The 22,190-nt window shown below is 44.7% G+C and overlaps 1 protein-coding gene across 3 annotated transcripts in view; it reads left to right on the top strand.

The window, feature by feature from the left end:
- ARHGEF7 (Rho guanine nucleotide exchange factor 7) overlaps positions 1–22,190 on the top strand; it is a 443,279-nt gene that overhangs the window by 5,973 nt on the left and 415,116 nt on the right. Inside the window, exon 1 of one of the 3 annotated variants that reach the window (XM_030201537.1) lies at positions 21,845–22,086. The exons of the other annotated variants lie outside the window; for them this stretch is intronic. The gene's annotated coding sequence lies outside the window, so the exon portion shown is untranslated. Of the gene's footprint in view, positions 1–21,844; positions 22,087–22,190 lie in introns of those variants that run through there. 3 annotated transcript variants of the gene reach the window in all.

The following is a 22,190-nucleotide window of genomic DNA, read 5'->3' as shown; positions in this document are numbered from 1 at the left end:
GCAGGAGTAGCGCGGGAGCCCTTACCACCTCCTAAATAGGTGGCGGAAAGGGCTCCCGCGGTAATCGCCAGTCACTAATGGAAGATAAAACAACAAGGCAGACATTGTAAAAAAACACAATTTTTATTAAAAGATTAAAACTCCCAGAAATTTAACATAAAGTGCCCGACATGGCCATGTTTCACCAGTGGGTCATTTACTGTGACCCATTGCCCCTGACGGAGCCATTTTATACTGGTGAAACATGGCCATGTTGGGCGTTTTATGTTAAATTAGTCTTTTAATAAAAACTGTGTTTTTTTACAAGGTCTGCCTTGTTGTTTTATCTTCAGTATTGGATTTGGCGGACCACCTGCCTTGCTGCTTTTTCACTCACTAATGGGAAAATTAGCGAGTGGCTATTACAATAAAATATAGCATGGCAGCCATTTTATAGCTGCGCTAAAAGTGACCATAGAGTACAGTAAACCCATGCGCTTACACCAGTGCCAGCCACTTTTTAGCGCAGCTTGATAAAAAGACCCCTTTCTCTCTGAAGATTACTTCACAGAAAGTACATGCGCACATTTATCCTGCTATTTAGTTTGCACAAATTTCCCAGTTTATTTTACACACATATGATCCACATCGCTTACAAATTATTCATAAAGCCCAGAAATTTGATCATGTCACACCCTTTCTGAAGGAATCTCACTGGCTCCCTATCCAGCTTATAATCGAACGAGAAAAACGCCCAAGTTCCGACCTAAATCGGGAGATGGGCGTTTATCTCACAAAAACGAATAACGCGGTATAATCAAAAGCCGAATTTGGGACGCTTTCAACTGCACTCCGTCGCGGATGCGGACAAAGTTGACGGGGGCGTGTCGAAGGCGTGTCGAAGGCGGAACTGGGGCGTGGTTATCGGGCGAACAGAGATGGGCACCCTTTCGCCGATAATGGAAGAAAAATATGCGATTTTAGCGAGAATTTAGGGCACTTTTCCTGGACCCTGTTTTTCCACGAATAAGGCCCCAAAAAGTGCCCTAAATGACCAGATGACCACTGGAGGGAATCGGGGATGACCTCCCCTGACTTCCCCAGTGGTCACAAACCCCCTCCCAGCACAAAATATGACGTTTCACAACTTTTTATTTTCACCCTCAAATGTCATACCCACCTCCCTGGCAGCAGTATGCAGGTTACTGGAGCACTTATTAGGGGGTGCAGTGGACTTCAGGCAGGTGGACCCAGGCCCATCCCCCCCCAACCTGTTACAATTGTGCTGCTTAATGCGTTAGTCGTCCAACCCCCCCAAACCCACTGTACCCACATGTAGGTGCCCCCCCTTCACCCCTTAGGGCTATAGTAATGGTGTAGACTTGTGGGCAGTGGGTTTTGAGGGGGATTTGGGAGGCTCAACACACAAGGGAAGGGTGCTATGCACCTGGGAGCTCTTTTACCTTTTTTTTTTTGTTTTGTAAAAGTGCCCCCTAGGGTGCCCGGTTGGTGTTCTGGTATGTGAGGGGGACTAGTGCACTACGAATCATGGCCCCTCCCACGAACAAATGCCTTGGATGTATTCGTTTTTGAGCTGGGCGCTTTCATTTTCCATTATCACTGAATAACAAAAACGCCCAGCTCACAAAGTAGCGAATAACATATGGGCGTCTATTTTTTTCGAAAATACGGTTGGCTCCGCCCCTTCACGGACCCGTTCTCGGAGATAAACGCCCATGGAGATAGGCGTTTTCGTTCGATTATGCCCCTCCATATCTCATCGAATCACTTATAAGCTGCTACTTATAGTTTTCAAGGTCTTGACTTCTAAAGAACCCCTTTACCTTTACTGCCTACTGCTTCCATACTCACCATCACGTTCTCTTTGCTCTCAAGATCAAAATCTACTTATCGTTCCAACCTATAAACAAATCTGCCATGAACACACATCCGAATCTCAATATTCTCAGTCCAAGGCCCATACCTCTGGAATCTCTTACCCACTTATTTGCGACATCAGACCTTGCACTTAACCTTTAAATCGGACCTCAAAATGTTTCTTTTTCAAGATGCTTTCAGTTAATCTTTAATTGCAGAATGCTCAGCGAATTACCAAAAGCACCCTTGTCGTTCTCTCCCTCTCCCACTTTCTCTCAACAAGATGGAGTTGCTACCCCTCTCCTCACTTTCAGTTGTCTGTTGATACACACGCTTTGTTACACTCTACTTTTTAATACTGAATACACTGTAAGCCGCCTAGATGGTACTCCCAACTGGCAGATTAGTAAATGGAAATGGGTCTTGATATACCGCCTTCCTGTGGTATTTTGCAACTACATTCAAAGCGGTTTACATATATACAGGTACTTATTTTGTACCTGGGGCAATGGAGGGTTAAATGACTTGCCCACAGTCACAAGGAGCTGCAGTGGGAATCAAACCCAGTTCCCCAGGATCAAAGTCCGCTGCACTAACCACTAGGCTACTAAATGTTAATAAAACTTGAAAAAAATTTAAACTAGTAGAAATATATGCAGAAATGCTGATCCCCACCCCCCCCGGAATGCCTCCATGCAGATTGGATAGACTTATGCATACACAAGTTGTGTGCACAAAAGTTTAGGGGCATATACTCACAGGGCCCTATTGTCAGAAAATGCTGAGCTCCTAAATTTATGTTCCTAAGTTAGCCACCTAAATTTGTGCCCTGTTTTCAGCCAAACTCAGTAGTATAACTTCTCAGTTGAACATTCTTCTTAATTTAGGGGTCCTTTTACCAAGCTGTGGTAAAAAGGGCCCTGAGCTGGTGGCAGGGGCTGTTTTTGCCGCGCACTGCGGCCCTGTTTACCGCAGCAGGTAAAAAAAGCTGAAAATGGCCATGGCCATGCAGTAAGATTGCTCTTACCACATGCCCGTGCAGGGACAGCACTTACTGACACCCACTGAGGTGGCGGTAAGGGCTCTCACGCTAACCCAGTGGTAACCAGGTACCTCGTGGCATTGCCTGATTACCACCTGGTTAGTGCTGCGCTAAAAAATATGGGCCGATTTTCCATAGCGCTCGAAATTGGGGCTGGAACTACCAACACGCGCCAACATTGGGCCGGCGGTAGCTTCAGATTAGCGTGCAGTAAGCCAGCATTGAGTTTACCGCTGCTTTGTAAAAGGGCCCCTTAGGAGCTTAGAGATTGATATTCAGCTGGTGGCGCTCAGTGTGTTGCTGACTGCTGCCAGTGTTATGCCCGGAAATTCAATGCTGGTCCATGTCTGGGCTTTGGCATTGAATTTCTGGGTTTGCAGAGCCGGCTAATGCATAGCTGGTTAAGTGTGATATTCAACACTGCATAAAGACAGGACTGACTTTTATGCATTCCTATTTATACAGTGATCTTGGCCAGTTACGTGCTGAATAAGGCAAACGAATGGCAGACTTAAATTTATGAGCATAACTTCTAAGGGGTCGATATTCAAAGCGATTTAGCCATCCAGAAATGGATCCTGGCCAGTCATGGCTTTTACACACTGGTGGGGGGAGATGCTCAAAGCAAACCGGGCTTGCAACATTTAATTTAGACTGGTTTCAGCCAGTCTTAATGAAACGTTATTGTGTCTAATGCACAGAGGCTTTTGGCCACTGCTTTACTGTATTTGGAAGCAATGACTGAAAGTCTCATGCTAATGAGCTTGCTAGTGTTAAAACGAGTTCATTAGCAATTCCGTTCAATGCACAGAAAACCAGTGCACGGAAAACCCATGCCTTAGCGGATTAAAACTACAGACAGCTCTGGAGTTGTAATTGGGGTCCCATGCTAACTTTCCTGTCAGTGGACCCCCCTCCCAAAACTTGAAAGCATCCCTGCTGGTCCCCTAGATCCCCCCCCCCGAATTTGAAAGCATCCCTGGAGGTCTGATGGACCCCCTGACCCCCCAGAACTTAAAAGCAGCCTTGGTGGTCTGGTGGACCCTCCAATCCTCATAAAAATGCCTTGGTAATCCAGCAGGTCCACCGACCCCCTCCTAATTGAACACTGGCCCTGGTGGTCTAGTGTAATCCTATCCTTCCCCTCTCCAAATTCCTTGAGTTGGAGGCAGGAGGAAGGCCTGCTCCCTCTTGCCTCTAGACCAGTGATGGGCAACCTTTTGAGCTTGGTGTGTCAAAATTCGCCAAAAAACCGAGCATAACTCGGGTGGTGTGTCACTTTGAGAAAAAAAACCATAATTTCGCGATATTTATAGTTTAAATAACAAAAATGTATAATTGTAATATAAAACTGTATTTAATAAACCAAAAACTAATTATTTAACTTACCTACTTAGTGACGTCTTTGTTCATCTGTCAGTCGGTTTCTTTTGTTGGTCTTGATATTATTTAACTTGTGTGGGGTGCCATGAACTAAGATAAGTGAGGGGGAGGAGGAATTCTTTAACTAATCTGCCTATTAGTGACTTTTTTGTTGCTGAATTTCATTGGCTAAATCTTCAATTGAAGGTTGGTATTTTGTACACTTCAAGCCCAAGCAAGCGCTACTAACTTCATCTGTCAATCTGTTTCTTTTGTTGGTTTTGATATTATTTAACGCTGAGAATAAGGTTTCACAAAAGTACGTAGAGGGAAAAATTGTGAGTAAAGCCATTGCTATATTTTTCAGGGTGCTAAAAGTGTCTGGTAATCGGATTCAGGCACTCCAAATTTCCTGGTAACTCAGATATTCTCTTAATAATTGCATCTTTATTCTGCATATCGTGAAATAGAACTGGTGCACATCTTAGGAGAGTTTCTTTAATAAATTCTCCCTCACTGAGTGCTTTTCCATGCTGAGCTATGGAGTGAGCAATGCTCAAACTTGCAGATGTTAAATTTGTAGAACCTTTTACAAATTTAAGGATGGACTTAGATTGGCTCTTATAAAAGTGTAGCTGCCTGGAAATGTATTCCTTCCGTTCATCCTCACTTTTTTTTCAAGAGCTGGGAATGATTAGTTTCAAAATGTCTATTTATATTCCACGTTCTGCTTACTACCGTTTCAGTACATAGAACGCAAAATGATTTGCCATTTTTTTCTATAATGCCATACATCTCGGTCCATGTCTCTTGAAAGGGTCGGCTACTGCTACTACCACTTCCTTTACTTAACCTTGGTTTTTTATTTTTTGAGTTCTCCATCAGGGGGGCAGAGACAGAAGATAGAATTATAGATAGCCTGTTAGCCCTAACTAGCCTAACTGACCACCTTATGTAAATTAAGATGGCTGCCGCTATTTCTAATGGCGGGAAACGGCACCCATAGCACATGCCCTCGCCTCTCCCAGCCTCCCCCTCACCTATCTCAATAATGGTGGTCAATTACAAATCCACGACACCCCAGAACAGTAGATTGGATGATGGTTGCTGGTAATGGTGATCACAGGGCCCTCAGAGATGCGTCCCCCACGGCATTCCGCTGCTCTCTGCTCCGCCGGCCGGAAGTGAGGAGCCGGGGCAGAGGGAGCAGCAGGGAGGGAGCCAATAGGAGCGCACACGGCACACCCCCAGCGGGTAAACATGCACCGGGTGATTTCGCCGGGGGGGGGGAGGTCGCGCTGCACCGGGGGGGAGGGGGGGCGCATCGGCGATCCGCCCCGGGTGTCAGCAAGGAACTCCGCTGCTTCTCTGTATGCGGCCACATGCGGCCGCGTGTCACTGAAAATGGCTACGCGTGTCAGTACTGACACGCGTGTCATAGGTTCGCCATCAGGGCTCTAGACCTTCTGTCATCAAAAGGTGGCACCCAGCCCCTATCCGGTGCATGCACTAAGAGGGGCTAAGTACCATATAAGGAAAAAAATCCTGATGCAGCACTAAAGCAGGCAGGCATTAACATTTTGCAAGATAGTGAGGCGGAGGCAGGAATGAGTGAGCAGTACTCCTGCTTCCCAGTCCTAAAGGTGGGTGTGGATTAAGGGGGTCCAGGGGTCCCCTAGGTCATCAGGAAAATGCATGCATGCAGGCTGGACAGTCAGGGGATCTGGGGCTTACTGAACCATCAGGAAGACCTGTTGAAAGGGTCATCTGGGGTAAAGTGTTGGTGTAGACCGTTATTAAATGGACTGGGGAAAATCCACTATTTCTGGGATAAGCAGTATAAAATGTTTTATACATTTTTGGGATCTTGCCAGGTATTTGTGACCTGGATTGGCCACTGTTGGAAACAGAATGCTGGGCTCGATGGACCTTTGGTCTTTCCCAGTATGGCAATCCTTATGTACTTACTAGTAAAAAAGCCCCGTTTCTGATGCAAATGAAACGGGGGCTAGCAATGTTTTCTTCTGTGTGCCAGGGGCGTATCTGAACTGCGGCGGTAGGGGGGGCCAGGGCCAGAGTGAGGGGGCACATTATAGCCCCCCCCCCGCCGCCATTGCCGATCCCCCTCCCCCCAGCCGCTGCCATTGCCAACCCTCCCCCTCCGTTGCTCGCCTACCTTCGCTGACGGGGGACCCCAACCCCCGCCAGCCGAGGTCCGCGTCCTCCTGCCGCTGCCGGCTGCCTTTGGTCCTTTCATTTTTCCACTGAAGCTGGCGCCGACGAAAGTTTCTTTTGAGTCTGACGTCGCTGCACGTTGTACGTGCAGGACGTCAGACTCAGAAACATTTTCTGAGTCTGACGTCCTGCACGTACAACGTGCAGCGACGTCAGACTCAAAAGAAACTTTCGTCGGTGCCAGCTTCAGTGGAAAAATGAAAGGACCAAAGGCAGCCGGCAGCGGCAGGAGGACGCGGACCTCGGCTGGCGGGGGTTGGGGTCCCCCGCCAGCGAAGGTAGGCGAGCAACGGAGGGGGAGGGTTGGCAGCGGTAGGGGGGTCCAGGGCGAAATCTGCGGGGGCCCAGGCCCCTGAGGCCCCACGCAGATACGCCCCTGCTGTGTGCATGTGGGAGTGTGTGTGTCCATGCCCTCTGGCCTCTCTCCCCTCCCCCCTCTGAATCCTTCACTGTTACAGAGCCAGCGATTTGATTTCGTGGTCTGCTGTTTTCCTTCACTGACTGTGTTACAGAGAGGGCGGGGCAGACACTCATAGGGAAACCGGATATCTCGCCCCCTTCACACTTCCGGCTGGAGGCTTCATAGAACGTTGGTGTTGCCTTTTATATAAAGAGATGATTAGTGCAGAACCGGGGAACCTGCATTTGATTCCCACTGCAGCATCTGGTGACTCTGGGCAAGTCACTTAACCCTCATTGCCCCAAGTACAAAATAAGTACCTGTATATAATATGTAAACCACCTTGATTGTAACCACAGAAAGGCAGTATATCAAATCCCATCCCCTTTCCTGTTGCACTTCACCTCAGGTGACCCTTTTACTCCAGCCCTCAGCTGGAATAAAGATTTATGGCAAAATACAAATAAAGCACACAACATAATTTAGCATTTTTTTTTACATTCAAAACAATCTAGAATTTGACCTTTTGCATGCATTTTGCATGCCCACTATGCTACCCTTTAGCGTGGTCATTTTACCACTGATCTTCCTGAACTATAAACTCTTAATACATCAAGAGTAAGATTATCATGGGAAAATTTTGGTAAAACATTGTGCTAAAGGATACAATTTTCATGTATGCTACAAATCCTAGGCATGCAAGAAAACTGGTAATTTGGTCAGAGAGGCCAATAGTACACTGTATAAAAATAAGTATTGTTCACACAGCAACCCAACATTGCTGTGTTGCAATAATGTTGCCTGCGTCAGGGGTCCAACAGTCAAAAACCCCCAATAAACATTAAACATATTAAAAAAATATATAAACATATTGACCAAAAAATGTAAAATTATAGCATAAATGCATCCAAAAGACATACAAACATAAATAATAAAATAATAAAAACCAGCATATCTCACTAAGGTCACATATAAAGGACATAAAAATGCAATAAAACAGAGGTAAACATTTATATAACATTTATCATCAGACAAGTGTAACCAGAGAATGCTTAAAAGAGTCGCCTAGATCTTCAAGCACAATGTTATCAGCACCATAAACACTGCTGAAACACACCTGTGTTGGGTCACTCTGTGATTAATAAATATTTGGATACGGTATATTAGTGGCCTCTCTGGCTGTCTCTACCCCTTTCCTTGCTTGTGTGATCTGTGGAGTTCTGTTCTTCTTCTTCTTTTTTTTTTTTCTTGTAAAATTTCCTGGGTACAACAAGGTAAATTAAGGATATGGCAACCTTAACTCAGAGTTCCTTTGCTTTTGTAGTTTATTGTAGACTAGCTGGAAGGGCTTGTCACAAAATGATGGGTAGATACAGTTTCTCTCTGACATATTTCCACTGTGCTCATGCTAGAGCCTCTTCTGAACAGTCTGCCACCATGCTGACCTCCCATGTGCCATGCTGTGCCATAGCCTGCCTGGGCCCATCATACAGCTGCCAAATGTCTCTATGTTCCTACAGTCTGTATCAATGATAACCTGCACATGCATACTGGTTACCTTGTGTCAGCAAACAATAGCAGAACAATATACAGTGAAACCTCGGTTTTCATCGATAATTCGTCCGAAAACTATCGACGAAAACCGAAACCGACGAAAACCGAGGCAACAAGCAATTTTTTCTTTTAAATGAATAAAAAAGACTAGTGTATAGAATAAATGAGCATTTAACATGGCATTGACCTTTCTGAAGACTCTTCGTGGTGTATGGAAGATGGAGAGATAGGAGCAGAGATTATTGTTTGGAAGGGAGATCCCCCTCCATAAGGACACTATCTGGGGGGGGGGGGGGGTCACTTCCCTTCTTGTTCTTTTGCCACTAGGACCAGCTTCTGGGGGGGGGGGGGGGGGTCACTTCCCTTCTTGTTCTTTTGCCACTAGGACCAGCTTCTGGGGGGGTCACTTCCCTTCTTGTTCTTTTGCCACTAGGACCAGCTTCAGAGTCTGTGGACCCATGCCGCACAAGAAACGTGTCCAAAGAGGTTTGTTTCTGTCGCCTCTTTAAGATTTGCCTAAAATCAGTAGCAGCAGTATTGTGGCAAAATGATGAAATTTGGGTCCTTATGTACCTGCAGGGACTTTGATACAGGCACTCAACCAGCAGCAGCAGCAGTAGTGTGGCAAAATGACAAAATTTGGGTCCAAAAACAGCAGCAGTGTGATCCCACAACCGGAAACAATGCCCCAGAAGAACAACACGTGAGAACGCAAGATTAGCTGCGTGGGCATGCCGATGCAATCCGAGGCGATCGACGAAAACCGAGACGAAATTTTCGCGAAAAAAATCGACGATAACCGAAACCGACGAAATCCAAAGTCAACAAAAACCGAGGTTTCACTGTAATGTAAGATGTTAGTTAAACAGGTTTTCTTTGTTTTGTCTTATTTATGCAGTCCATTCTGTTTCTGATTTTTCTCTTAGTGGAATATGGGTATGCAGCAACTTGTGTGTGCATGCTTTGAGTAACTATTCCAGATGCAGACCCAAGATGCACACTAAATGTTGCATACATTCATATTATAATGCTGTAAGTTTTGGATCCAAATAAATGAGAATCTGCAATAGATTCAGTGCCCAAATTAAACATTACTTTGGAAGAATTGCACATGAAAGGAAAATATTCCTGCTAGATGAAGGGAACAACTGATTGCAGAGTTATTAAAATTAGTTATAAATGATTCATCTAAAAGAGTCTAATTAGTGCACATCCTCTGTGTTACAGTTCTCAATAATGTAGGTACTTTGACATTTTATTTACTAAGGGGTCCTTTTACCAAGGAGCACTAACGGATTTTGCATGTGCTAAATGCTAAGACACCCATTATATTCCTATAGGCGTCTTATCATTTAGCAAGTGCTAATTGTTAGCTCGCACTAAATCCATTAGCACGTCTTAGTAAAAGAACCTGTAAGTTACTTAAAACACATTTATATTCCACTCGTCAAATTGTTCTGAATAGATAACAATAAAACATGCCAATGATCTTCAACTGTATATTTCTTGGGATTGTGATGGGCGGGAGACCCTGGGTTGGATTAAAAACTGTCTAACAGAAGTTTGGCATTGATCAGTCCAAAATGGTTTGTGACTGAATCCTGATAAATCATGGTGATAGGTGGATCAAAGGAGGATCTAGTGGCATCTCATTTTTCATTAAATAAATTCCACCCTTGTTAACATAGTGATATAGTAAATGAGAGTATATAAAGTGAAGTTACTTACCTGTAGCAGGTGGTCTTTAAGGTTAGCAGGCCAGGTATTCTCACATGTAGGTGACATCATCCGAAAGATCCAAGTGCGGTTGCAGACTAGCATATAGCTGCTTCAAGAAAATTCTAGTAGTGTCCCACCGTGGGTGTGGCATGTGTGGGTGCCTTCCTACCCAATGCGTGAGTACAGGTTCCTCAGTCAGGAAATATAGCTAAAGGAATACAACTCTTAGGGGAGGTGGGAGGGTATATGAGAATACCTGGCCTGTTGTCCTTGGAGAACTCCTGCTACAGGTGAGTAACTTCGCTTTCTCCAAGGACAAGCAGGCCCATTTGTATTCTCACATGCGGGAATCCCTAGCTACCAGGCTTACTGAAATCAACAATGCTGAGACAATAGGGACTCAAAATGTCAAGGCCTTTTAATCAATTAACCTGAAACCATATAAATACTAGTTGTGAAGGTGCAGCCTGGAACATAAGAAAACTGGGCCTTTGAGGGTGGAGTTGAATTCTAGACACCAGATTCTGCAGGACTGTCTGACTGAACGGCTGTCATGTTCGGTATCCTGCTCAAGGCAGTAGTGAGATGTGAATGTGTGGACTGAAGACAATGTCACAGCTTTGTAAATCTCCTCAGTGGAGGCTGATTTCAAGTGGGCTATCGACATAGCCATGGCTCTGACATTATGAGCCTTGATATGACCCTCAAAAGTCAGCCCAGCCTGGGCATGTGAAGGAGATGCAATCTGCTAGCCAACTGCAGATTGTGCATTTGCTGATGGCTACCCCTATTCTGTTTGGATCAAAAGAAACAAAAAGCTGCTCCAGATAGAAGGCTAAGGCTTTCTCGCAGTCTAAGATATGCTATACACTTTTGCCAGGATGAACATGTGGTTTTGGGAAAAATGTTGGCAGAACAATTGACTGGTTAAGATGGAATTTAGGGTGTGTTCAAAGAACTAATCTGTTGTGATGAAACTTTGTGTAAGGTGGATCAGCTACTAGGGCCTGAAGCTCACTGACTCTGTGAGCTGAAGTGACTGCCACCAAAATACTTTCCAGGTCAGATACTTCAGATGATAGGAGTCAGGTGGCTCAAAAGGCGCTTTCATCAGCTGGGATCCCATGACACAGTGAGAGGTTTGACTGGGAGCTTTGTCAACAGCAAACCTCTCCTAAACCGAAGAACTAGAGGCTGTACAGATGAACTTACCTCCTACAAGGAGATGGTAAGCACTAATTATACTGAGAAGAACCCTTACAGAATTGGTTTTCAAACCAGATTCAGAGAGGTGCAGGATATATTCAAGCAGTTTTTGTGTAGGACAAATAAGAGGATCTAGGGCCTTGCCCTCACACCAGATGACAAACCTCCTCCAATTAAAAGAGTAACACTTCTTAATGGAATCTAGGAAGCAAGCAAGATTCTGGAGACACCCTCAGGCAGATTCAAGGATGCAAACTCTAGGCTCTCAACATCCAGGCCATAAGAGCCAGGGATTGGAGGTTGGGATGCAGAAGGGATCCCTCATTCTGCATGATGAGGGTAGAAATACACTCATCTCCACAGTTCTTTAGAGGATAACTCCATAAAAAGGGGAAACCAGATCTGCTTCAGCCAATAAGGAGTGATTAGGATCATAGTTCCACAATCTTGCTTAAGTTTCAGCAAACACTTCTGTATGAGAGGACAAGCATACAGAAAGCCTGTCCCGTAACGTAGGAGAAAGTCTTCTGATGCTAGTCTGCCATGTGACCTGCTCCTGGAACAGAACTGGGGGACTTTGTTGTTGAGATAAGTGGCAAAAAGATCCAAGGGGGTGCCCCACTCTCAGAAGAGACCACTTGTGAGATTGCATTACTGTGCTCAGGCTGTCTACCAGGCTGTTGTCCTTTCCTGCTAGGTATGTGGCTCGCAGGACCATCCCATGATGGGAAAGGATCAGAAGGGACCCCATAAGATTCCTCCTCTGAGAAGCAATGAGAGTTCTATTCTGAGTTCCGTGAACGGTCCCAATTGGACTCCTCACAGTACTCAGATTGAACAGATTGAGTCTGTGCCTGCCATGGCTTAGTAGTACTAGGCCTGTGCCCCACAGGATGCTGGGGTGCAGCCTTGCCCTCAAACTCCAGGGAAACTTTCTCCCCCGATGTTGAGAGGTTGAGAGTTGTACTGCAGGGGTCAATGTTGATGGTAGGACCCTCAGGAAGAACCTGGGGCTGAGCTGCAGCTGGCACAAATGCTCTCAAAGTCTGAGCGGTGTGCAGCTGTACCATCTGTGCCAGCTCCTCCCTAAGCATGTCTGAGTACCACTTATTGAAGGTAGGCTAGGAAGCTGGGACAGGGACAGCCTATGAAGGAGCCAGTGCTGAACTGGAAGCGGGATCCTGTCTGCTTCTCAGGTACTGGCAATATCGATGCCCTGGTGTCTCTGCACTGTGTGTTGAAGAGGACTGATGCTGTGCTTCTTGAGCTTCCCCTGACACTGAGCATCATGGTCCTTCAATGCTGATGAAGACAACATTGACCCTGTGCACGTGCTTGGTGTCGAGTCCGATGCTGACTTGTCCTAGGGCCGACTATCAGCGCCCGATGTTGAGGGAGGTGGAGATCTCCTCGATGCCAGTGCTCTCCCAGTGGTAGTTGATGTCTAGGCAGCCATCAAGGTCAGTGCTTCTGTATGTTGATGTATCGGTCTTAGAGGAGTCAAAAAGTCTCTACTGCTGGACCTGACACACCCTCTGTGTCCTGAGCTGCATTTTCAAGCAGAGAGAACAGGATTTAGGGTCATGATTAGGCCCAAGGGATCTGATACAGCAAGGGTGCGGGTCCATCACCAAAATCACCCGATTACATTGGATGCACCTCTTGAAGCCACTGGGGTATCTTCTTGGACTACAAAAATGGGCAGAGCTCATGATGCTCAGGCCTAAGTGGGATTATAGAGCCGCAAAAAAGAAAGAAAAGTTGAAGGGTCAAAAACAACAAGAACTAAGAGGGAAAACAACAAAAAGTGAAACTAAAGCGGGAAAAATACCCAGATGGGAAGGCACTGAAAAAGCAGAGAAAAATGCCCGAGGGGAGACTGCAAAGACACGTCCTCCCTGCTTAGCAGAAAAACAAAGACTGAGGGATCTGTGATCATGCGCAGTGGGATGCTTCTAGAATTTTCTTAAAACTTCTGTACACTAGTCAGTGTCCGCATTGGACTTCATCAGATGATGTCACCCACATGTGAGAATACAACTGGGCCTGCTTATCCTCAGGGAAAGATTTGTATGATCCATCCAGGATGCCCAACAGGCAGTGGTGTGCTGGTAAATTTTTAACAACAGGCTCTCTCCATGGTCCACCTCGGCGCCCCCCCCCATCCACCTCGGCGCCCCCCCCATCCACCTCTGCGCCCCCCCCGTCCACCATGCGCCCCCCACCCAGCTCTGCGCCCCCCCCCAAAAAAAAATTGCAGAGCTGGCTATACCCCGGGGGGGGGGGGGGGGGCGGGGCGGCCAACACATTACACTCTCCAGGAAAAAAAAATTTAATTATCCCAGGTTCCAACCTAATTCATGTTTAATATGGGATAAAATGCCATAAATAAGTAAATAAATATAAACTTTTAACGTTCAGCACCTGATTCTCAAAGTGGACATATTCCAAACACTATAATGAAAATAAAATTATTTTTTTTCTACCTTTGTTGTCTGGTGACTTTGTTTCTCTGATCATGCTGGTCCAGTATCTGATCCTGCTGCTCTTTATCTGTTCCCTTGACTCCATTTCCAGGGCTTCCTTTCCATTTATTTCTTTTCTTTCCTCCTTTCTTCTTCATTTCTGGTCCTCTGCAGACTTGACTGTACAGTGGATCCAACTTCTGCCTATTTTCTCCATCCATGTGCAGTTTCTCTCCTCACTTCCTTTTCCCTCATCTAATCTTCTTCCTCTATCTTCCCTCCATGTCCAGCATTTCTTCTCTCTCCCTTCCCTCCCCTCCATCCATGTCCTGAAACTCTCCTCTCTCCCCTGCCCCTCTCTATCCATCCATACCCAGCAATTCTCTTCTCTCCCCTGCTCCCCTCTACCCACCCATGCCCAGCAGGTCTCTCCTCTGCCCCCCTCTACGCACCCATGCCCAGCAAGTCTCTCCCCTGCCGCCCTCTACCCACCCATGCTCAGCAAGTCTCTCCCCTGCCCCCCTCTACCCACCCATGCCCAGCAGGTCACTCCCCTGCCCCCCTCTACCCACCCATGCCCAGCAAGCCTCTCCCCTGCCCCCCTCTACCCACCCATGCCCAGCAAGTCTCTCCCCTGCCCCCCTCTACCCACCCATGCCGAGCAGGTCTCTCCCCTGCCCCCCTCTACCCATCCAGCGATTCTCCTCCCTCCCCTGCCGCTCCAAAGCATGTCCAAAGATGTTCTTTGCTCCCACCCTCCCCTCCCGCTCCCCTCCGTCTTTTTTTAATTACCTCCGTCGAAGCGTGCGCCATTTAAAGCCCTGCTGCGTGCTGGCCGTCTCCAGGCTTCCCCTACTTGATTCGGATGATGTTCGTGCCTTAGTCCCGCCTTCGTGAAAAAAGGAAATGACGTCAGAATGAAGGCGGGACTAAGGCACGAACATCATCCGAATCAAGCAGGGGAAGCCTGGAGATGGCCAGTATGCAGCAGGGCTTTAAATGGCACGCGCTTCGACGGAGGTAATTAAAAAAAGACGGAGGGGAGCGGGAGGGGAGGGTGGGAGCGAAGGACATCTTTGGACATGCTTCGGAGTGGCAGGGGAGGTAAGCATGGCCTGTGATGGCGCCCTCCTGCCATGTTTACCTCCTGCAATGTAGCCGGCTCGCCCCCAACAACAACCGGCTCGCAAGAGCTGTCAAAATTTAACAAGCGGCTCTTGCGAGCCGGTGCGAGCCGGCTCCAGCACACCACTGCCAACAGGGCAACCAGAGTTGTACCTGCCACTTCGTACAGCTTACACCCCTCTATGCCTTGTTTAAAGAGTGAAGGTCATTTCAATTTTGCTTTGATTCCATTCTCTTTCTACATAGGGAACATCTGTGTTTAGCCCACACATTTTTTAATTCCATCACTGTTTTTGCTCCCATTAGAAAGATTAGGAACTTGGGGGCTATATCTGGATTCTAAGTTGAGTCTTTACTCCTATATGACTAGAGTAGCTAGGAGTGCTTTTTTTTATCAATTAAAATAAGTAAAACAAAATGGAAAAGGTTCTCTTTTTTTGATAGTGGGCTACAATAATCTATGCCTTGGTATCTTCAAGTCTAAACTACTGTAATGCCTATATGTGAGTTACAAAGAAGGCAACTAGATGCTTGCAGTTGCTCAAAATACATCTTCCCAGCTTTCGGTGAGATATGGCCTAAGAGAACACATTTCTCCTTATTTTGAATAGCTACCCTGGTTACATATTGCTGAGAGAGCTCAGTTTAAATCAGGCTGTTTGTTTTTTAAAGCCTTGCATTGATTAGGTCCTAAATAATTACAGGAGAGGCTGTGATAATATGTACAAAGAACTTTGAGATCTCAACAGGAGCTCTTTTGGGCAGGGACTGTCTTTTCTTCATGTTCAATTGTGAAGCGCTGCGTACGACTGGTAGTGCTGTAGAAAAGATTAGTAGTAGTAGTACTAGGTGCTTCTAAGAGTACCTTGGTTAAAACAATGTAGGACTACGAATAGTTGGGCTTCAGCATTCATATGTGTGGCTCCACATTCCTGGAATCAGTTCCTGAATGAGCTGAGGGAAGTTGCCTACCTAGACAGGTTTTAGAAACTCTTCGAGATTTGGTTGTTTCAGCAGACCTTTTGGAATTGGTTAAGTAAGTAATGTTGGAGATTTTAAAAGTTCTGTGATTGTTTATGTTTTAGAAATTAGTATTTTTATAATTAGAAGTGTGTTAGAATTATGTTGATATTATTTAATTTTTGTTTTTCACTTTTATGTGATATTACTTTGCTATATTATTGTATTATCTTGATTTGGTGATGAAATGTTGTGACTGGAATATTATTGTTTGTTATTATTTTTATGTAATTTGGCTTTTTCCAATGTACCTCAGTTAGGGCAGTAATATGATGCAGTGAATAAATGATAAATAAACTAGTAAAAAAGGCCCGTTTCTTAACGCAATGAAACGGGCGCTAGCAATGTAATGAGTTCCTGCCATTAATGTTTCCACGGTTGTATTCTGAATATAATTGTTGTTTACATGTGTAAGATTTCTTTATATACAATAGTTTTTGTGTAAACTGTGTTACAATGTGGTAAAAGTTTTCCTTGTCCAGGCCCTTCAATCAGTTTAACAATCACATCAGAAGAGCTCCTTACTCGTGAGAATGCAACATACAGTTGCCCATGTGAGAGACTGAGAGTGACAGTGTGTTTTACAGACAGTGTAAGAGAGAGATACACAGAGTGATTGTGTGTGTGTGAGTGACAAAGTGATTAAATGTTTGTCTTCCCTTCCGTTCTGTGCACTTGCCTCCACTGATGTTCATACCTCCCTGTATATGATTGTTTGTTAGAGATTCAATCCACTCCACTTCCCTCCTCCAAGTTCCGTTGTGTCTGATTGGTTCTTTATTCCTGTGATGTCGCGTTTGTTTACTTGGCAACTATGCAGTATTCCGTTTCCTCGACGTGAGGGCAGGGACAGTGAGAGCCAATGAAACGCTGAACTACAGACTCACGAACCCTACACTGCCACAGTGCCACGGAGTCAGCTTCAGAATGTTGGAGGTGCTTTTTATTATATATAGGATATTTGGCATGAATCTAAGGGATCCTTCTACAAAGCTGTGGTAAGCACTAATACATGCTTACTGGAGCAAAAAAATGGCTTACCATGGGGCAAGCTGAGGTATCCGACGGTTTTGGGATATGTGCACGCTACCCCCGTACGAAAAAATAAAATGTATTTTTAGCACTGGGGGCAGGTCTGTATTAGAGAGTGGGCATGTTCTGTGCTAATTGTTTAGCACAGCTACATTGCCGTGTGCTAACTGATTAGTAGTGCATTCTTCGTGCATGAGCGCTTACCACCTACATAATGGGTGGCAGTAGGGATTCATGCACTAATGGCCATGTGCTAACGGCAAAATTAACGCATGGCCATTAATAAGGAAAATAGAAAAATTGGCCATTTTACCCCAGCAGTAAAAATTAGCTTTTGTGTGCGGGAATGACCTACGTAAGGCTGTGCTAAGGTCACATTTTACCACTGTTTGGTAAAAGGCCCCTAAAAATATGACACACATACAACATAATATTATATAATTATAAAACAGGTCAAAAGTTATAAAGGCAAAAAGGCTTTTACCTCTTCATAGAATGTCAAATAAACAGACTCTGGGAGTCTTTTACTAAAGCTTAGCTCGAGTTATCTGCAGCAGGGCCCATAGGAATAAAATGGGCCCTGCTGCAGATAACTTGAGCTAAGCTTTAGTAAAAGCCCCCCTCTAATTGCAATAAGCATAGCAAGGTATTTTCTATAAGAATGGACCCACAATGGAAAATATATTTCCTCTCATATGGAATTTAGACATAACCTTTATAAAGGAACAATCAAAAATCTTTGTGAGGAAGACTGCAGCATGTGATTTGCAAAGCTGCCATCCCCAATTTTAAATAAGTTGGGGCACATCCATGTAATGCTTTAAATAGAAAAATTATTATGTTAATTTTTATATAAGCAGCAAAGGAGTCAATGCAGGCAGAGAATGTAGCCAAGGGGTAACATGATCAAACTCTGAGCAGCTAGCTAGCTGTCAGCCAAGCTGCAGCATTCTGCACTGGCTTCATAGCCTATAGAGGAGAAGCGGATAAATCCAAATGAGCCACATTACAGTAATTAAAGACAGAGAGACACAAAGGGGTATGTCAGCTAAAGGGTGTTAAGCCCTAGCATGCACTTAGCACGTGTGAAAATGCTTACTGCAAAACGCATTAAAGCGTTCTGTGGTAACTTGTTTGCAAGCGCTAAGCATGCGGTATTTCTTTTTTTTTTTTTTGTATTTATGTTTAGGAGGGGGCATGGCTGTGCTAACCAGCTAATGCATTCTGATTACTGCACACTAACTGGTTAGCATGCCCATGACATGGGAGTTCTCCATGCCTCCTAAATAGGAGGTGGTAAGTGCTCCCTCGACAATTGTTTTCAGGTTATCTTCTGTAATGCAAACATTAGCGCATGACCTGAAACAGAAATACTGGAAATTGCTCTATTTCCTGGGCATGCTAGAAATGGGCTTAGTATGTGGGGAAAGTCCAGCATTAGCACACTCTAAGCCAATTTACTCATGCACTTTAGTAGACATACCCCGAAGCCTGAATGTCTAAATTATACAATGAATTTCATAGCAAATTCAAAATATGTGGTTTTGTTGTCAACTGGGAATTCAGTATTATACCTAGATGCTGCAGTGTAGTTTTTATGAAAATAACATGGACAGCAACCTTGATTGGGGGAAGATCAAGCTACAACCAGGACTTGTGTCTTATGAAGATGTAATGGCAGTAGAGCCAATGCAAGGGTGATGAGTGTCGTAGGTGAATATTCAGCCTTACAGCCCCCCTCAATTAACTTTCAGGCCCCTAGCCTGAAGTCCTCCCCTCAAAAAGCTTTGATAAATGAAGTCAACAATCATGATCATCACACAAATATCCTATAAAAATGCAGTTTAAAGTACGCACTGATGGTTCTTTGAGTCTGTGTGGTTGTCAAGACTTTCTGTTCCCCCGCCCCCTCCCCAAGAAAGTGCTGCCCTAGGTAATCACCTACTCTTGCTAATGATTGGGCCGGCCCGATTTTCACAACCTGTCAAAAATCCAATTGTCATTGGGTAATAATGATAATTGTGGCCTATGTCTATAAGCACTTTTAACAAAGGTACCTTGAAGGGTGCCTAATATTTACTGTAATCAGCACAAGCATATTTTCTGTTTTGAAGGTTTGATGTTATACTTTCATGATAATGATGATATCACTTAGCTTTCTGTCATAATTCCATTGAACAACAATATTTTACATTTCATTCTTGCATATGTGATTTTCTTTAAACTTTAAATGCAGGGCCAGCTTATCAAATAGATGGTCTTGGGTTCAGTTCCCAGCTCAGGTCTTCTGATGCCCATGTCAGTCACCCTTGGGAGAAAAAGGGAGATGTGGTTTTAACACAATGCCCATGATTGCAGGGTTCTGGAAGGAACTTTGCTGCCTGGCTCCCAGCCAAGGACTGTCACTGCATAGTAAGTAGGGTGGGTATATATAAGATGGAAAAATTCCCTGAGTAATTACAAATGAATGTTCATGTTGCAGTTACCCAACCCTGGTTCTAACTGAGCTAGAAGCCCATAAGAACAGGAGAAAACTGCTAGATTAAAACACATACCAACTTTGGGTGAGTCTTTTCATTAAGGCAGTTAATAAATCCCAATAAATAAACAGAAGAAATACATGATAAAAAAAACGTAATTTAAACGCTGCTCCTTCTCCAAACTCCACTCTGCTGCAAACCTTCCTTTGCAGGGGAGCTGGCCTGAAGCCCAATTGTGATGTTTGCAGCAGCAGCAAGAGCAGCTTAATCTGAAGGAATTTGGGCTGGAAGCAGAACCAGTGCACACTCTGATCCCAGGTCCCACCTTTTCTACGAAAGTTAAGCAGGTTGGGACCACTTCCGGGCCTATGTGAATTCTGTCTTCAGCCTGTGCATCTTCAGAATGCTGCACTTGCAGGCATCAATATTGGCTCCTCTTAAAAAGTAAAAAGGTCCATGAGACAGGGGAAGGAGTTTCTGCTGATCTGCTGAAAATTGGCACTTGAGTTAGCCTCCCTTACAAAATGTTGTTTGGCAAACTTAATTATTTATGACATCGCCTCAAAGAAAAATGACTAGAGCTGGCATTACCACTGAGCAACTGTATTTTTTACACATGGTCCTACTATTCTCTCCCACTTTTAAGCCAGCCCATACTTATGGAAATGAGGCCCTGCATTGTCTTTCTGCATGTGGCCTCCATCCTTTCACATTCTCCAGGGGAGCTCTGGATAATGACTATTCTATTGTTAACTTGCTTTTACAAATATTACATAAAATCTTGACAAAATAGAAAATAATTGTAATGTTGAATGCTTAGATGTTACTTGTACTTACCACATCACACACCTGTAGTACATGGCAGCTGTTCGAGAAAGTGCCATCCTCTCTGATTGCATACTAGTTTCTAAAGAGTGGCATAGGACTTGGGCAGCAGACATTATGTCACCATGGGGTTATTATCTACAGGAACCCCTTGGATGGGAGAGAAACTTTCTTAAAATACAAATAAAAAATTAAATAAATTTTTGATAATTTCTTATAGGGCAATGATCTTCACAGTTTTTTTTTAAGTGGGGGCCATGTTGTCACCAAGACTTCACTGTGAGAACCAGGGCTAGTACTGAATAAAGTACCCAGAGGCTTGGTGATAAGGGGGGGGGTTATCTGCAATTTATTTATTTATTGCATTTGTATCCCACATTTTCTCACCTCTTTGCAGGCTCAATGTGGCTTACAATACATCATGAATGGTGGAAATATATAAGAGAATATACATTTAGTATTACATAAGGATATTGGGTAACATGATAATGATGAAACATGATAATGGTGTAGCAAGCAAATATTACAAGACAATTCTGGATATGTGTGTAGATGTTCACATTTGTTGATCTTTGTGATGTAGCTAGTCCAGTTGCCTAGGCACACTCAGTGCAATTTGTATAAAGTAAATTAAGTTTTATTCTCCAGACTTTCTAACTCTCAGGGCATCTTCTCTCCCCCAACTCTCTCTTCTAATAAACTCTCTCCCAACCCTATCCCAATTAGCCTCATTTTCTACCAGCCTCTCCTCCCAGTCTGCTGCCATCATCCTGTCCCCCATCCCACCAAGCTACATTTCTCCCTGGTTTGTTATGCCCTCTAAGGTTTCACAGAGTCTTGCAGGAGGCACTGCCTTGGGGACAGTTGTTTGCTTCCAGCATCATGTGGTTCTCAGAAAGCTTAATCTGTATGAAGTCTGAACATTTTCACTGTTTGCACAATGTTGCAAGAACAGTGTGGGAGTTTGTATGCTGTATAACTCAAATTCACCAGAGCTGCACAGTGATAGTCCTGACAGAAAATTGAGCAGTTGTTCTGCCGACAGCTTCAGCAGAAAGTGTTTCAACAAGGTGGAGGAGATGTATCATTGAGAAAAGAGAGTTAGGGAGCCACACAGGGTCAATGGAGGCTGCTACTGCCCCCTCCCCGGGCCTTGCAATGAAGAATACTTCTATCTAAAGTGAAATATTTATAAAGGCTTTGAATATGCTTGTAATATAAAAAACGGAAATACAGAATTTCATAGAGGGGTGCTCTGTTTTGTTTCACAATCACAAAATGTTATTTATTTCTTTTAAGCAATAGCATTTATTGTTTATGTTTGACACCACGGTACAGGATATTTGGCATGGCTCCAGCAGAGCGATTTTAAGTATATGCACCCCAGCTCTGTAGGCCTTGAGCGCTCTCCAGCATTCAGCAAACTCCTCACTGGCCGCACTTTTGTGATTACTAGGAATAGCATACAATACAATACACTATTAAATACATCCGTGAATCTGTGAGAACATGTTTGCACTGTTGTGCCAGGCAAGGTGAAACAGCATAGAACGTAAGCCAGACCAGCTTCTCGCACCCTCTCTCCTCTTGCCCCTGGGGCCTTCTCCCCTCTTTTTCTTTCTGCTCGTGCCCTTGGTCACGTCACTTCCGGACTTGGGATAATGTACTTCCCGGTAAAGTGAGGCCCGAAAGCCCAGCAGAAAGGAAAGTAAAGTAAAGGGAAGGAAATCAGGAGGTGGTCGGCGGTGCCGCCTGCTGTTCTTGGTAAGGACTGGTCATTGTGGTGCATTTCCCAGTAAGGATCGGTCCCTATTTCGTCCGCCCCCCCCTCAAGCGGGAACCGCTTGGTGCTGCTCTCTCAACTAGTA

Source organism: Microcaecilia unicolor, chromosome 4, assembly GCF_901765095.1.
Source record: "Microcaecilia unicolor chromosome 4, aMicUni1.1, whole genome shotgun sequence".
NCBI classification, from domain to species: Eukaryota; Metazoa; Chordata; class Amphibia; order Gymnophiona; family Siphonopidae; genus Microcaecilia; species Microcaecilia unicolor.
Note: the sequence above shows the minus strand (reverse complement) of the source record. Positions and strands in the feature narration are given on the sequence as shown.